The sequence below is a fragment of the Pongo abelii genome, chromosome 17, assembly GCF_028885655.2.
Source record: "Pongo abelii isolate AG06213 chromosome 17, NHGRI_mPonAbe1-v2.0_pri, whole genome shotgun sequence".
Classification (NCBI taxonomy): domain Eukaryota; kingdom Metazoa; phylum Chordata; class Mammalia; order Primates; family Hominidae; genus Pongo; species Pongo abelii.
The window spans coordinates 19,824,624-19,838,970 of NC_072002.2; the positions used below are offsets into that span (position 1 = coordinate 19,824,624).

The 14,347-nt window shown below is 40.2% G+C and overlaps 1 pseudogene; it reads left to right on the forward strand.

Annotated features, from left to right (window-relative positions):
- LOC100433277 (POTE ankyrin domain family member B-like) overlaps nt 1–11,585 on the forward strand; it is a 37,965-nt pseudogene extending 26,380 nt beyond the window's left edge.
- Nucleotides 11,586–14,347: the final 2,762 nt, after the last annotated feature.

Consider the following 14,347-nt stretch of genomic DNA (forward strand, 5'->3'; position numbering starts at 1 on the left):
CCTCACTTTGTAGAAGAAGACATTGAGCCTAAGAGAAGCAACTTGTTCAAGAGCAAATAGCTGTTCATTATGAAGCTACAACTTATGCAGAGTTGGGACACCTTCTATTACAACAGGCTAATGCAAGTTAATTTACTGGTCAAAGTGCCCTCGATTTATGAGTATTTCACCTTACTTTTTTTCTTCTTTAAATAGAAGCTTCATGATAAGTTTGTAGAATGTATACCTAAGTGGATGGGATAATACTGTTAAGTTCTGATATTCTGATATTGTTTGAAATACTCTTAAGAATTTTACATTTGGTAAGCTTGTAGATCAGTATTTTAAAACAGTAATTTTATTTATTATATTTTTAGACAGAATTTGCCAATTACTTTCTGACTGCAAAGAAAAGCAGATGCCAAAATACTCTTCTGAAAACAGCAACCCAGGTAAGACTTGTGATAGTGAATTACTTTAGGTCAGTTGCCCACTACCTTTTTGGCACCAGGAGCCAGTTTTGTGGAAGACAATGTTTTCGTGGACTGCAGGAAGGTAGGGATGGTTTCAGGATTCTTCAGTCACATTACATTTATTGTGTTACTTTATATTATTATTACATTGTAATATGTAATGAAATAATTATGCAACTTACCATAATGTAGAATCAGTGGAAGCTCGGAGCTTGTTTCCCTGCAACTAGATGGTCCCATACGGGGGCAAAGGGAGACAGTGACAGATAATCAGGCATTAGATTCTCGTAAGAAGCACACAACCTAGATCCCTCAGATAGGCAGTTCACAACAGGGTTCACGCTCCAATGAGTATCTAATGCTATCACTGATCTGATGGGAGGCAGAGCTCAGGAGGTAATATGAGCCATGGGGAGTGGCTATAAATACAGATGAATCTTCTCCGGTTTGCCTGCTGCTCACCTCCTCCTGTGTGGTGTGGTTCCTAACAGGCCATGGACTGGTACCAGTCTGTGGCCTAGGAGTTGTGGACCCCTGCTCTGGGTGGTCCTACCACAGATAAAAAAGTAAAAGTAAGGAAGTTTTGATCACAAAAGAATAGTGATGCACAGGTCATGTTACATATGCTTGTCCCAACAAGGTCTCACTATTACTGACTTCATTCCTCCTCATTTGAAGTTGAAAGAGATACATTTACTATGTTGGAACAAGATGTATTCTTCTACCTGCTGATTAACTGTCTTGACAACAGTAATTTTGTTAGAACAAGATGCTTTGCTACCATTTGCCAAAAGATTGTCATAATAGATGTATAATTTGCCAAACTCTAGGGTCAGCAGATTATAATAAAAGTATAAAAATGTTTCACAGTAGCAAAAATACTAATATGCTACCTGGATGTGGACACCTAATACATGGTACAATCCAAACTGTATGAGGACACCTTTAACTTAGCCATCTATTTATCAAAGAGCTTCTGTAAGTTAGGTTTTTAAGTTGCAGGAGACAAAGATGGAATAGATGTAGTTTTGATCTTTAAAGTGCTCATAACAGAAGAACTGTCTCTATTTCATTTCTGTGCTTTTTCAACAGAATTTTCAAAGAAAATATTTCTATTTATGTTTTCACTTGTCCACTTAACAAATAACTATCAAATGTCTTTTAGATACTAAGCATTTTTCTAATGCTACAGAACACAAATGAAAATGCAGACAGAAGCTTGTTATTATTATTGTCATTTTTATTATTTTGCTACTTTATTCAGTGCTTACTGTGTGCTAGATGCCCACCGGAAGCTTATAATTATGATTTATTGTATGTTATATTGATTATGTGCCAGACATATGTGATGAGGAATGAAAGCTTTAAAAAGAAAGGAGGTAGGATTTAAGGTAAGCATAGAGAGTGAGAAGAATTTTTCAAGGTAAAGAAGCAGAAGAATAATGTTTGGCAGAAGGAACATGTAACAAGATTGTGTATTTGCCAGGAGAAACATCTAAAGAGATTGCCTGTTTGGGAGGAAGAGCAGCAGGTGCAGAAGACAATATGCTTGAGTGAACATGGCAGGGTTTCTGAGCAGTTCACTTTTGCTAGTACCAAAAGTGTGAAATATGAGAGGTTGGGAATGAGGTGAATACTTAACTAAGGCAAGTTTATGATAGACTTTTTAATACTGTAGAAATGAGTAGGTCTTATCCTGTGGGCCATGGGAAATTTACCAGGTAGAATGCTTTCGACTGCAAGTACTAGATGAGCAATGGCTAAAACAGTAGGAACCAGAGTTGGTTTTTTTTTTGTTCAGTGACATCCCGGGGATCCCTCTTGTCCCTCTTTCAGTTGTGCTGTTGGCAGTGTTTTATTCACATCTCCTTTCATGGTGGGCTAATCCGTAGCAGCTCCAAACATCTTGTTCTCACAACACAGCATCGCAAGGGCAGCTTTTCTTCACATGTGTCTTTTAAACAGGGAGAAAACTTAGAAGCATGCAGGGGGCTTCCTGTAACATTTCATTAGCTGGGTCACACCACATGCTCATTCCCAAAGCAGGCACTGGGAAGGCAAATACATGATTAGCTTAGAATAAACATTTGTCTTTCTGAGGCTGAGGAGGGAAATTGGGATAATAACTATCCCAACAGACTTGTGTTTCTTTTGCAAGAAAGAATAAGGAATGGCTATTGGTAGGGAGCCAACAATGTGTGCTGCAGGGGCTCATTGGAGAAATTTGAGCAGGGGAGTCACAAGATTTGAGAATTAAAGCATTGTGGTTATGGTGCAAAATGGTTTAGCAAGCTCTTTCTGTAAAGGAGTAGGTGGGAAATATTTTAGACCATGTGGTCTCTGTCATATCTACTTAACCCTGCTGTCGTCTGCTGTTGTAGTGTGAAAGCCACCATGATGATATGTGAGCAAACAGGCATGACTGAGCTCCTACAAAACTTTATTTACAAAACCACAAGGCAGATTGGATTTGGCCTGTGGCCTATAGTTTGCTGGGATTGATGGAAGGTAACCATGTAAAGAAACCAGGAGACAAAGGAAGCTTTTGCAGTAGTCAGCTGTAGTTTCCATGTCACACATGCTTGCACTAGTATCATTTACATTAGGTATATCTCCTAATGCTATCCCTCCCCACTCCCTCCACCCCACGACAAGCCCCAGTGTGTGATGTTCCCCTTCCTGTGTCCAAGTGTTCTCATTGTTCAGTTCCTACCTATGAGTGAGAACATACGATGTTTGTTTTTTTGTCCTTGACATAGTTTTCTGAGAATGTTGGTTTCCAGCTTCATCCATGTCCCTACAAAGGACATGAACTCATCCTTTTTAATGGCTGCATAGTATTCCATGGTGTATATGTGCCACATTTTCTTAATCCAGTCTATCATCGATGGACATTTTGGTTGGTTCCAAGTCTTTGCTATTGTGAATAGTGCCACAATAAACATATGTGTGCATGTGTCTTTATAGCAGCATGATTTATAACCCTTTGGGTATATACCCAGTAATGGGATGGCTGGGTCAAATGGTATTTCTAGTTCTAGATCCCTGAGGAATCGCCACACTGACTTCCACAATGGTTGAACTAGTTTACAATCCCACCAACAGTGTAAAAGTGTTCCTATTTCTCCATATCCTCTCCAGCACCTGTTGTTTCCTGACTTTTTAATGATCACCATTCTAACTAGTGTGAGATGGTATCTCATTGTGGTTTTGATTTGCATTTCTCTGATGGCCAGTGATGGTGAGCATTTTTTCATGTGTCTTTTGGCTGCATAAATGTCTTCTTTTGAGAAGTGTCTGTTCATATCCTTTGCCCACATTTTGATGGGGTTGTTTGTTTTTTTCCTGTAAATTTGTTTGAGTTCTTTGTAGATTCAGGATATTAGCCCTTTGTCAGATGAGTAGATTGCAAAAATTTTCTCCCAGTTTGTAGGTTGCCTGTTCACTCTGATGGTAGTTTCTTTTGCCATGCAGAAGCTCTTTAGTTTAATTAGGTTTCAATTTTGGCTTTTGTTGCCATTGCTTTTGGTGTTTTAGACATGAAGTCCTTTCCCATGCCTATGTCCTGAATGGTATTGCCTAGGTTTTCTTCTAGGGTTTTTATGGTTTTAGGTCTGACATGAAAGTCTTTAATCCATCATGAATTAATTTTTGTATACAGTGTAAGGAAGGGATCCAGTTTCCGCCTTCTACATAAGGCTAGCTAGTTTTCCCAGCACCATTTATTAAATAGGGATTCCTTTCCCCATTTCTTGTTTTTGTCAGATTTGTCAAAGATCAGATGGTTGTAGATGTGTGATATTATTTCTGATGGCTCTGTTCTGTTCCATTGGTCTATATCTCTGTTTCGGTACCAGTACCATGCTCTTTTAGTTACTGTAGCCTTGTAGTATAGTTTGAAGTCAGATAGCATGATGCCTCCAGCTTTGTTCTTTTGGCTTAGGATTGTCTTGGTGATGTGGGCTCTTTTTTGGTTCCATATGAACTTTAAAGTAGTTTTTTCCAATTCTGTGAAGAAAGTCATTGGTAGCTTAATGGGGATGGCATTGAATCTATAAATTACCTTGGGCAGTATGGCCATTTTCACAATATTGATTCTACCTATCCATGAGCATGGAATGTTCTTCCATTTGTTTGTGTCCTCTTTTATTTCGTTGAGCAGTTGTTTGTAGTTCTCCTTGAAGAGAGAACTTCCCTTGTAAGTTCACATCCCTTGTAAGTTGGATTCCTAGGTATTTTATTCTCTTTGAAGCAATTGTGAATGGGAGTTCATTCATGATTTGGCTCTCTGTTTGTTATTGGTGTATAAGAATGCTTGTGATTTTTGCACACTGATTTTGAGTTTGAGTCAACTTTAACCAGAAATTTTCGTTCAAATGTTGCCTTCCATTAACTATGTTCAAAATGAAACTTTTTAATATTCCAGAATTGTAAACTTAATTTTAAAGTTTTTGTTATGATGAATTGGTTAATAATAGCTCTCAGGAAGATTATTTTTTGATACATCGTCTTAATCAGAAGAGTTCTCTGTATAATTTACTTCTTAAAAATATTTGTTTTGTTTTTCTTTTTGGTATTCTTAACAGCTTTTGCTCAAGTCCTAACATAATCTCCAGTAGGAGATTTTAGTCTCTTTGTCAGTTCATGTATGTATACGGTAGTGATATTCTCTCTTTTTAAATTCCTTTTCTTTTCTTGTTCACTTTCTTCTCTGAACAATAATACTGATATTCTTATACATTTTTACCTCATTAAAAAATAGTTACAATTTTCTGCTGGCAAATCCATGTTTTTATATGTTTTGACTAAATACTAGGTTAAAAGTGAAGAAAATTTATCAGATTATTTTTGAACAAAATCATAACTAATAAAAATTGCTATTTTTGAATTATAAATAATGACATTTGGATATTTTAAAAGTAAGGATATCCCACCCCCAATATTTTGACTTTGTGTTTCCATGTAAATCTCATGTCAAATTGTAATTCCCAGGTGTTGAGAGAAAGATCAGGTAGGAGGTGATTTGATCATGGGGTACATTTTCTCCGTGCTGTTCTTGTGATAGTGACTGAGTTCTCACAAGAGCTGATGGCTTCATAAGGGGCTCTTTCCCCTTCACTTCTCTCTCTCCTGCCGCCTTATGGAGAAGGTGCCTGCTTCCCCTTCTCCTTCTGCCATGATTGTTAAGTTTCCTGAGGCCTCCCCAGCCATATGTAACTGTGAATCAATTAAGCCTCTTTCCTTTATGAATTACCCAGTCTTAGGTATGTATGTGTATGAATTACCCAGTCTCAGGTATGTACGTATGTATATGTGTGTGTGTATATACATATATATGTGAGATATATATATATGTGATATGTATATATATATTTACACACACATACATACATACATACATACATACATACATTTTCTTTATTCCACTCATCAGTTGATGGACACTGGTTGATTCGATATCTTTGCATATTGTGAATTGTGCTGTAGTAAACATATGTATGTGAGTGTCTTTTTGAGAGTACAATTTCTTTTATTTTGGATAGATATCCAGAAATGAGAATGCTGGATAAAATGATAGGATCTACTTTTAGTTCTTTGAGAACTCTCCATACTGTTTTCCATAGATTTGTAGGAATTTTTATTCCCACCAGCAGCAGTGTATAACTGTTCTCTTTTCACCACATCCACACCAACATCTTTTTTGATTTTTAATAGTGGCCATTCTGGCTGCAGTGAGGTGATATCTCACTGTCATTTTATTGTACATTTCCCTGATGATTAGTGATATTTAGCATGTTTTTATATGCTTGTTCACCATTTGTACATCTTCTTTAGAGAAATGTCTATGTATGTACTTTGGCCGCTTTTTAATGGAATTGTTTGTATGTTTCCTGTTGATTTGTTTGTGTTTCTTGTAGGTTATAGATATTAGTCCTTTGTTAGATTCATAATTTGCAATTTTTTCCCCATTGTATAGGTTGTTGGTTTATTCTGATGGTTATTTCCTTTGCTGTGCTGAAGCTTTTTAGTTTAATTAGGTCTTATTTATTTATTTTCATTTTTGTTGCATTTGTTTTTAGGGTCTTCATCATAAATTCTTTGCCTAGGCCAAAGTTTTCAGGTCTTAGGTTTAGGCCTTTAATCCATCTTGAATTAATTTTTGTATATTGTGAGAGATAGAGATCCAGTTTCATTCTTTAACACGTGGCTATCTTTTTTTCCCAGCACCATTTTTGAATAAAGTGTACTTTCTCCAGTGTATGTTTTTGTATCCTTGCTCAGAGTTCATTTGATTGTAGTGGCCTTATTTCTGAGTTGTCTATTCTGTTCCATTGATCTATGTATCTACTTTGATACCAGTACCACACTGTTTTTGTTACTATGGCTTTAGAGTATAATTTGAAGTCAGGTAATGTGATGCCAACATATTTGTTCCTTTTGCTTGATATGTCTGCTGCTATTCAGGCTCTTTTGTGGTCCTACGTAACTGTCAGCATTTTAAAATAATTCTGTGAAGAATGGCATTGGTACTTTGGTAGGAATTGTATCAAATGTGTAGACTGCTTTAGGCACTATGGTCATTTTCACAATATCAGTTCTTTCAGTCCATGAACATAAGATGTATTTTCTTTTGTTTGTGTCATCTATTATTTTCTTTAGTGGTGTTTTCCAGTTATCTTTAACACCCATCTTTTTCATTAAGTATATTCCTAGGTATTTCACACTTTTTTGCAGCCATTGTAAAAGGGATTGTGTTCTTGACATGACTCTCAGCTTGGTCGTAGTTGGTGTATAGTGGTGCTACTGATTGGTATTCATTTATTTTGTAATCCGTGAGACTTTGCTGAATTCATTTATCAAATCTAGGAGTCTTTAGGGTTTTCTAGGTATAAGATCATATCATTGGTGAAGAGATAGTTTAACTTCCTCTTTTCCAGTTTGGATGCCCTTTATTTCTCTTGCCCTGTTGCTCTGCCTAGGACTTCCCAGTTTTATTCTTAATATGCATGAAATAAAAGTAAAATAGAAAGTGATTAATGATTAGTTTATTTCACATCTCTCTCTCATACACAGATAAAATTAATTCAAAGTTCTACGTTAAAAGCATAATATTAGACCCTGTCTTGTTCTAAAAGGAATTTCTAAGTAGTTTATAAAATACATAGGAATCAAGAATATAAGGGGAAAGTGTTTCCAAAAAATAAACATAAAAATTGTGTGTTAACACATGGGTTCCCAATCCCCAGGCCATGGACCAGTACCAGTCCCTGGCCTGTTAGGACCTGGGCCACACAGCAGGAGGTTAGTGGCAGGTGAGCAAGCAAAGCTTCATCTGTTTGCAACCACTCTGCATCACTCACATTACTGCCTGAGCTCCTCCTCCTGTCAGATCAGCAGTAGCATTAGATTGTCATAGGAGTGTGACTCGAACCCTGTTGTAAGCTGCTCATGCAGGGGATTTAGGTTGTTCACTCCTTATGAGAATCTAATGCTTTATGATCTGTCACCATCTCCCATCACCCCCAGATGGGACCATCTAGTAGCAGGAAAACAAACTCAGGACTCCCACTGATTCTACATTTTGGTGAGTTATATAATTATTTCACAATATATACATTAATAATAGAAATAAAGTGCACAATGAATGTAATGTGCTTGAATCATCCCAGAACCATCCCCCACCTCAGGTTCCTGGAAAAATTATCTTCCACAAAACCAGTCCCTGGTGCCAACATGGTTGGGGAGAGCTGGGTTAACAAATGTGAGACCCCTTTGCCTTGTGTTGGATTAATGTGCAGATAGACATTGTGTGAATGCATCTGATGGCACCATCTGTCCCTCTAGATCATTTTAGGGACACCTCCAGTATTTCATGAAAATTAAAATTTCTTCTAGTGATGAACAAAATGATATTCAGAAGGAACTTTCCAAAGAACAGAACACTGGAATACTACAAGGTGAGATTCTGACAAAATCTGAACAAAAGCAGTAGAAGTGGCTGAAAAGAAAATGAATTCTGAGGTATTTTCTTTAGTCATTTTCAAATGTTTTTATATGTGCATATATTTTTAAAAAACTATGTATTTTAGAACTATAAAGGATTTTTAAGTGATATATCTATGTATATATTCTATATATCCTCGGTCATATATCTATATATGTACATATAGCATAAAGCCATGTTCTTAATTCAACTCTATTTGCCTGCAACAGTTGAGTAGTGACCTGCACAATGGCCTCAATCCAAAGGAGAAGCATTTGATATTTTTCATAAGAATTGATGATCTTTCCATATCAAAAATAAGTTTTGCTGCTAAAAACAAGTTTTCTAGTTTTTGGACATTAGCTTATTTTTTAAAAATATTAATAGAGAAGTCAACTGATTATTTTCACTGATAGGAAAGTAGGAAATTTATAGCTGGTTCAGAGGCCACACTGTGGATGTCATTATCCTTACTTTTGCGGAGAGGAACAGTTTGCTCCAAGTAGTTTCTCATTTCAATGCAAAGAGCTTTGAAAACAATGACATGCCATGATACACATTTAGTGATAATTTATTGATAAGTATTTTGTTCCTGGAGAAATGGTTCAGTATATTTCCCCTATTTCACACTTATTACTGTTTCAAATGTTATAAAGAGGAAAGAAAAGTTATTGCAATGGCAAATAATCTCATGATTTCTAAGAAAATTTCTCTAAGTTGTATCTTATTTACCATTTGTATTTTGAAATAAAAGGCTTCTTTTGTATTTATATATTTATACCACAGAAGTAACTGTGGTTTTGTGGAGGATCACTAGCAGTAGCATCAGCAGACCTGGGGAAAATCCTGCATCTTGTATATATTTTCTGACCTCTCCTTTTAAGAATCCTGATCTTAAATGAATTCAGTATTGCACGTAGAAGTGCAATGCTTAGATACAGATGTTTACAGTGTAGAAGGGTATGATGCTTAGATTTAACAGTTATAAATAAACATAATTTTTATAACTGAGTATAAAAATATTAGAAACATAGAATATCAGTAAAACATTCTTCAGAAAAAGGAACTGAAAGAACTTTGAGAAATTGCTTCTGTCCAAATATATGCATAGCTAAGGCTTTTATGATGGTGTGGTTGATAGGTTAGACATAAGACTGTAAAACCAATCTTAAAAATATAGTCAAATGTATTAATCTTCTATTTTATGCCTCTGGTTTTTTGTAACTCACAGAAAGGCTTTTTTAATTCTGAGATTCTAAAAAATCCTCTAGTGATTTATTTTTCATGGTCTTTAAATAAATATTTAAACTTTTGGAAATTTACACTCTATTAGGTTTGAAGTTTTGTCCAATATTTTTCCAGTTAAATATCCACTATGGGGATTGTTTCGTTATACCAATATACATGTTATTTTTTAATTTCAGAAGAAATCATGATATGTCATTCAACTGAGTGTTAACTAAAAGTTCCCTTTGCTTACTCAGCTTTCTCTTAGTCGTAAGAAAGAAAAAGATCTCTTGCTTGAAAATAGTACGTTGCAGGAAGAAATTGCCATGCTAAGACTGGAACAAGACATAATGAAATATCAGAACCAGCTAAGAGAAAAGAAATATTTGGAGGAAATTGAAAGTGTGAAAAAAAAAAGAATGATAATCTTTTAAAGGCTGTACAACTGAATGAGCTCACCATGGGTGATGATACCGCCGTGCTCGTCATTGACAATGGATCCGGCATGTGCAAGGCCGGCTTTGCAGGAGACAATGCCCCCCGGGCTGTCTTCCCTTCCATCGTGGGGCGCCCCAGGTACCAGGGCATGATGGGGGGCATGGGTCAAAGGACTCCTATGTGGGCATCGAGGCCCAGAGCAGGAGAGGCATCCTGACCCTGAAGTACCCCATGGAGCACAGCATCATCACCAACTGGGAAAACATGGAGAAGATCTGGCACCACTCCTTCTACAATGAGCTCCGTGTGGCTCCTGAGGAGCACCCAATGCTGCTGACTGAGGCCCCCCTGAACCCCAAGGCCAACCATGAGAAGATGACCCAGATCATGTTTGAGACCTTCAACACCCCAGCCATGTACGTGGCCATCCAGGCTGTGCTGTCCCTGTATACCCCTGGCCGTACCACTGGCATCATGACGGACTCTGGTGATGGGGTCACCCACACTGTGCCCACGTATGAGGGAAATGCTTTCCCCTATGCTATCCTGCACCTAGAACTGGCTGGCCGGGACCTGACTGACTACCTCGTGAAGATCCTCACCGAGCGTGGCTATAGGTTCACCACCACGGCTGAGCGGGAAATCATGTGTGACATCAAGGAGAAGCCGTGCTATGTTGCCCTGGACTTCGAGTGGTAGATGGCCATGGCGGCTTCCAGCTCCTCCCTAGAGAAGAGCTATGAGCTTCCCGATGGCCAGGTCATCACCATTGGCAACTAGTGGTTCCGCTGCCCCGAGGCGCTCTTCCAGCCTTCCTTCCTGGGCATGGAATCCTGTGGCATCCACGAAACTACCTTCAACTCCATCATGAAGTGTGACATGGACATCCACAAAGACCTGTACGCCAACACAGTGCTGTCTGGTGGCACCACCATGTACCCTGGCATCGCCGACAGGATGCAGAAAGAGATCACTGCCCTGGTGCCCAGCACAATGAAGATCAAGATCATTGCTCCTCTGGAGCGCAAGTACTCCGTGTGGGTCGGTGGCTCCATCCTGGCCTCGCTGTCCACCTTCCAGCAGATGTGGATCAGCAAGCAGGGGTATGATGAGTCAGGCCCCTCCATTGTCCACTGCAAATGCTTCTAGGTGGACTGTGACTTAGTTGCGTTACACCCTTGCTTGACAAAACCAAACTTCGCAGAAAACAAGATGAGATTGGTGTGGCTTTATTTGTTTTATTGTTTCATTTTTTGTTTTGTTTTTTATTGGCTTGACTTAAGATTTAAAAACAGGAATGATGAAGGTGACAGCAGGTGGTTGGAGCGAGCATCCCCCAAAGTTCTACAATGTCGCCAAGGACTTTGATTGCACATTGTTCTTCTTTTCAATAGTCATTCCAAATATTGTGAGATGTATTGTTTCAGGAAGCCCCTTGCCCTCCTAAAAGCCATCCTACTTCTCTCTAAGGAGAATGGCCCAGTCCTCTCCTGAGTTCACACGGGGGAGGTGATAGCATTGCTTTTGTGTAAATTATGTAATGCAAAATTTTTTAAATCTTTGCCTTAATACTTTTAAATTGTTTTATTTTGAATGATTAGCCTTCATGGCCCCCCTTTTTTGTACCCCAACTTGGGGTGTATGAAGGCTTTTAGTCTCCCTGAGAGTGGCTGGAGGCAGCCAGGGCTTACCTGTACTCTGACTTGAGAAGAATTGGATAAGAGTGCACACCTTAAAAAAAATTGAATGACGAAGCATTAACAAAAACAGTGTTTCAGTACAGTGGACAGCTTAGCATTTTGACAATTGGGAATAAAATGCTCAGTTCTGAACTGTACAATGTAAGACACAAAAAGGAAACACTGGAAATGGAAATTCAATTATGTCATTGTAGACTGGCTACTGCTCTACATGATTGTGACCAAAGTCAGAGAGCTGAAAGAGACTTCTTTCCAGAGAACAAGACATGAACAGGTTTATTTACAGAAAACAATGAATTCTCATATATCTAACCTAAAAGATTACAGATTCTTTCTGAACAAGTCTAATGTAGACAGTAAAATCAACAGGCTAAAAATTAAGCTCCATCAAACAAGATAAACTCTGAAAGAATAGCTGGGGCAGGCCGCCATCTTTCCCATTCAGGCAACTCAGTCATTCCAGCCTGAAGGCTTTGGAGAGTACAAACCGACCAGGGACAGAAGAGATCCCACAGCACAGCATAGCTGCTTTACCAAATCATGGCCAGACTGATTCTGTAAGCAGGCCCCTGACCCTGTTCCACCTCACTGGACAGGACCTTGCAACTGGGGCCTCCAGCTACCACCACAAGCATTCCTTGGCCAATGGAAATTTGAAGTGTTCCTGGGACAGAGCTCCCAGAGAGAGGGGCAGGCCACCACCTTTGCTATTTGGGTGACTAGCCATTCTGGCCTGTGGGCTTTGGAGAGCCCAAAGTGACAAGGAGTGGAAGAGGAACCTCAGCCCAGCACAGCCACACTACAAAAACGTGGCCAGGCTCTTGTTTAAGTCAGTCCCCAACCACATTTCTAATCAGCAGGTGAAGCCTTTCAACCAGAGTCTCCAGCTACCTTCACTGCTGTTCTCTGGCTGACAGAGGTTTCAGGTTTCCCTGAGTCAGAGCTCCCAGGGGGAGGACCAGACTGTCATCTCTCCTGTTAGGGCAACTCAGCCACTTCAGCCTTAGGGCTTCAGAGAGTCTGAGGCGACCAGGGGTGGAAGTGAACCCCAAGCACAGCACAGCTGCTCTAGGAAAATGTGGCCAGACTTTTTTTTAAGCAAGTCCCTGTTCTTCTTCCTCCTGACTAGATAAGACTTCTCAACTTGCCTCCAGTCACATCTTATAGGTGTGTTCATATTGGCAACAAGTTCATACCTCAGTGGTACAGAGCTCCCAGAGGAAGGGGCAGGCTATCATCTTCCCTGGAAAATACAAGGCAATTAGGGACTGGAGGGGATCCCCAGCATACCACAGCAACCCTACAGAAAAGTGGCCAGACAGTCTACTTGATGGGCAGGTCCTCCTGGCCTGGGTCTCCAGCCAGTCCACCATCAGAGCTATCAAGCGAGTAGCAACTCAGCAATTCCCTGGACAGAGCTTCCAGGAGCAAATGAAATTCTCTCTGCCACTGCCTCTGCAGTGGAACTGCCCTTGCTACCCTCAGAATATCAAGGGAGCAAAGACCCTAAGTGCCTTATCAACACCTCCAATAAGCTGCAGTTGACCCAATGAACAAGCCAGTCCATCTCCCATGGGTACCATACACCCCCCACTGCTCATCACCAGAGAGGGAACCGTGGCTTGGGCTCACAGCACAGACCCTCCATCCTGGGCTGATTACCCTAAGTGATTGCTAACTCACATCTCTCTGGGATGAAGCACCCAGGAGACAAGCAGAGTGGTGGAGCAGCAATTCAGGTGATGTGGAGCCCAGAGGGCAGGGACAGCTATCTCTCTAGGCTCCACTTGCCCTTGTGAGACACATTATCCCAGCACTTTAGGAATGCTAAGGTCAGACCAGCCCCATCTCATGTGCAAGATTGCCCAGCAGAGATCAGGTCTGAGAGTTCCCCTCTTAAAAAAGGGGATTTGCTTAAAAAAGAAGTCTGGCCATGTTTGTGTAAAGCAGCTAAGCTGTGCTGAGGGATCACTTTTGAGAGAGTTCTCTGAGATCTGATCTCTGCTGGGCAGTCTTGCACATGAGATTGGGCTGGTCTGATCTCAGCACTCCTTAGTCTGTTTGCCTCTCCCAGGACCCCAGCCTGGCCACACCTGCTTACAGGGCACTCTCAGATGCCCACACCGTAGCTTCCATGCTAGTGGACCATACCTGATCAGTGGACAGCTGCAGCAAGGTGGCCCCCACAGCCACGCACCAGCCTGCACATTACCTCTCCATACTGCAACCCTTTGTGTGGAAACTTCCTACATTACTTTGCTGTGTGTGTTTACACAAGTGGGTTTTGCTGTACTTGCCCTGACAGCACACGGGAGTGCAGCACACACCCCAACCCACACCAACTGCCATTGAAGACAGAGCCTTGGTGGGCACAGAACCAAGAACCCCACCCCTGCCAGCACCTCACCCTTGAGCTAATGCTGTGCAGAGAAAAAGGGACCTTCTTATACCCTGAGTGACCACTGTTGCTTTGAGGGGCACAGAGAAGGCACCATGGCCTGCACTGGCCAGCAGCCCACCCTGAACCAACACTACCTCCAGTGCAA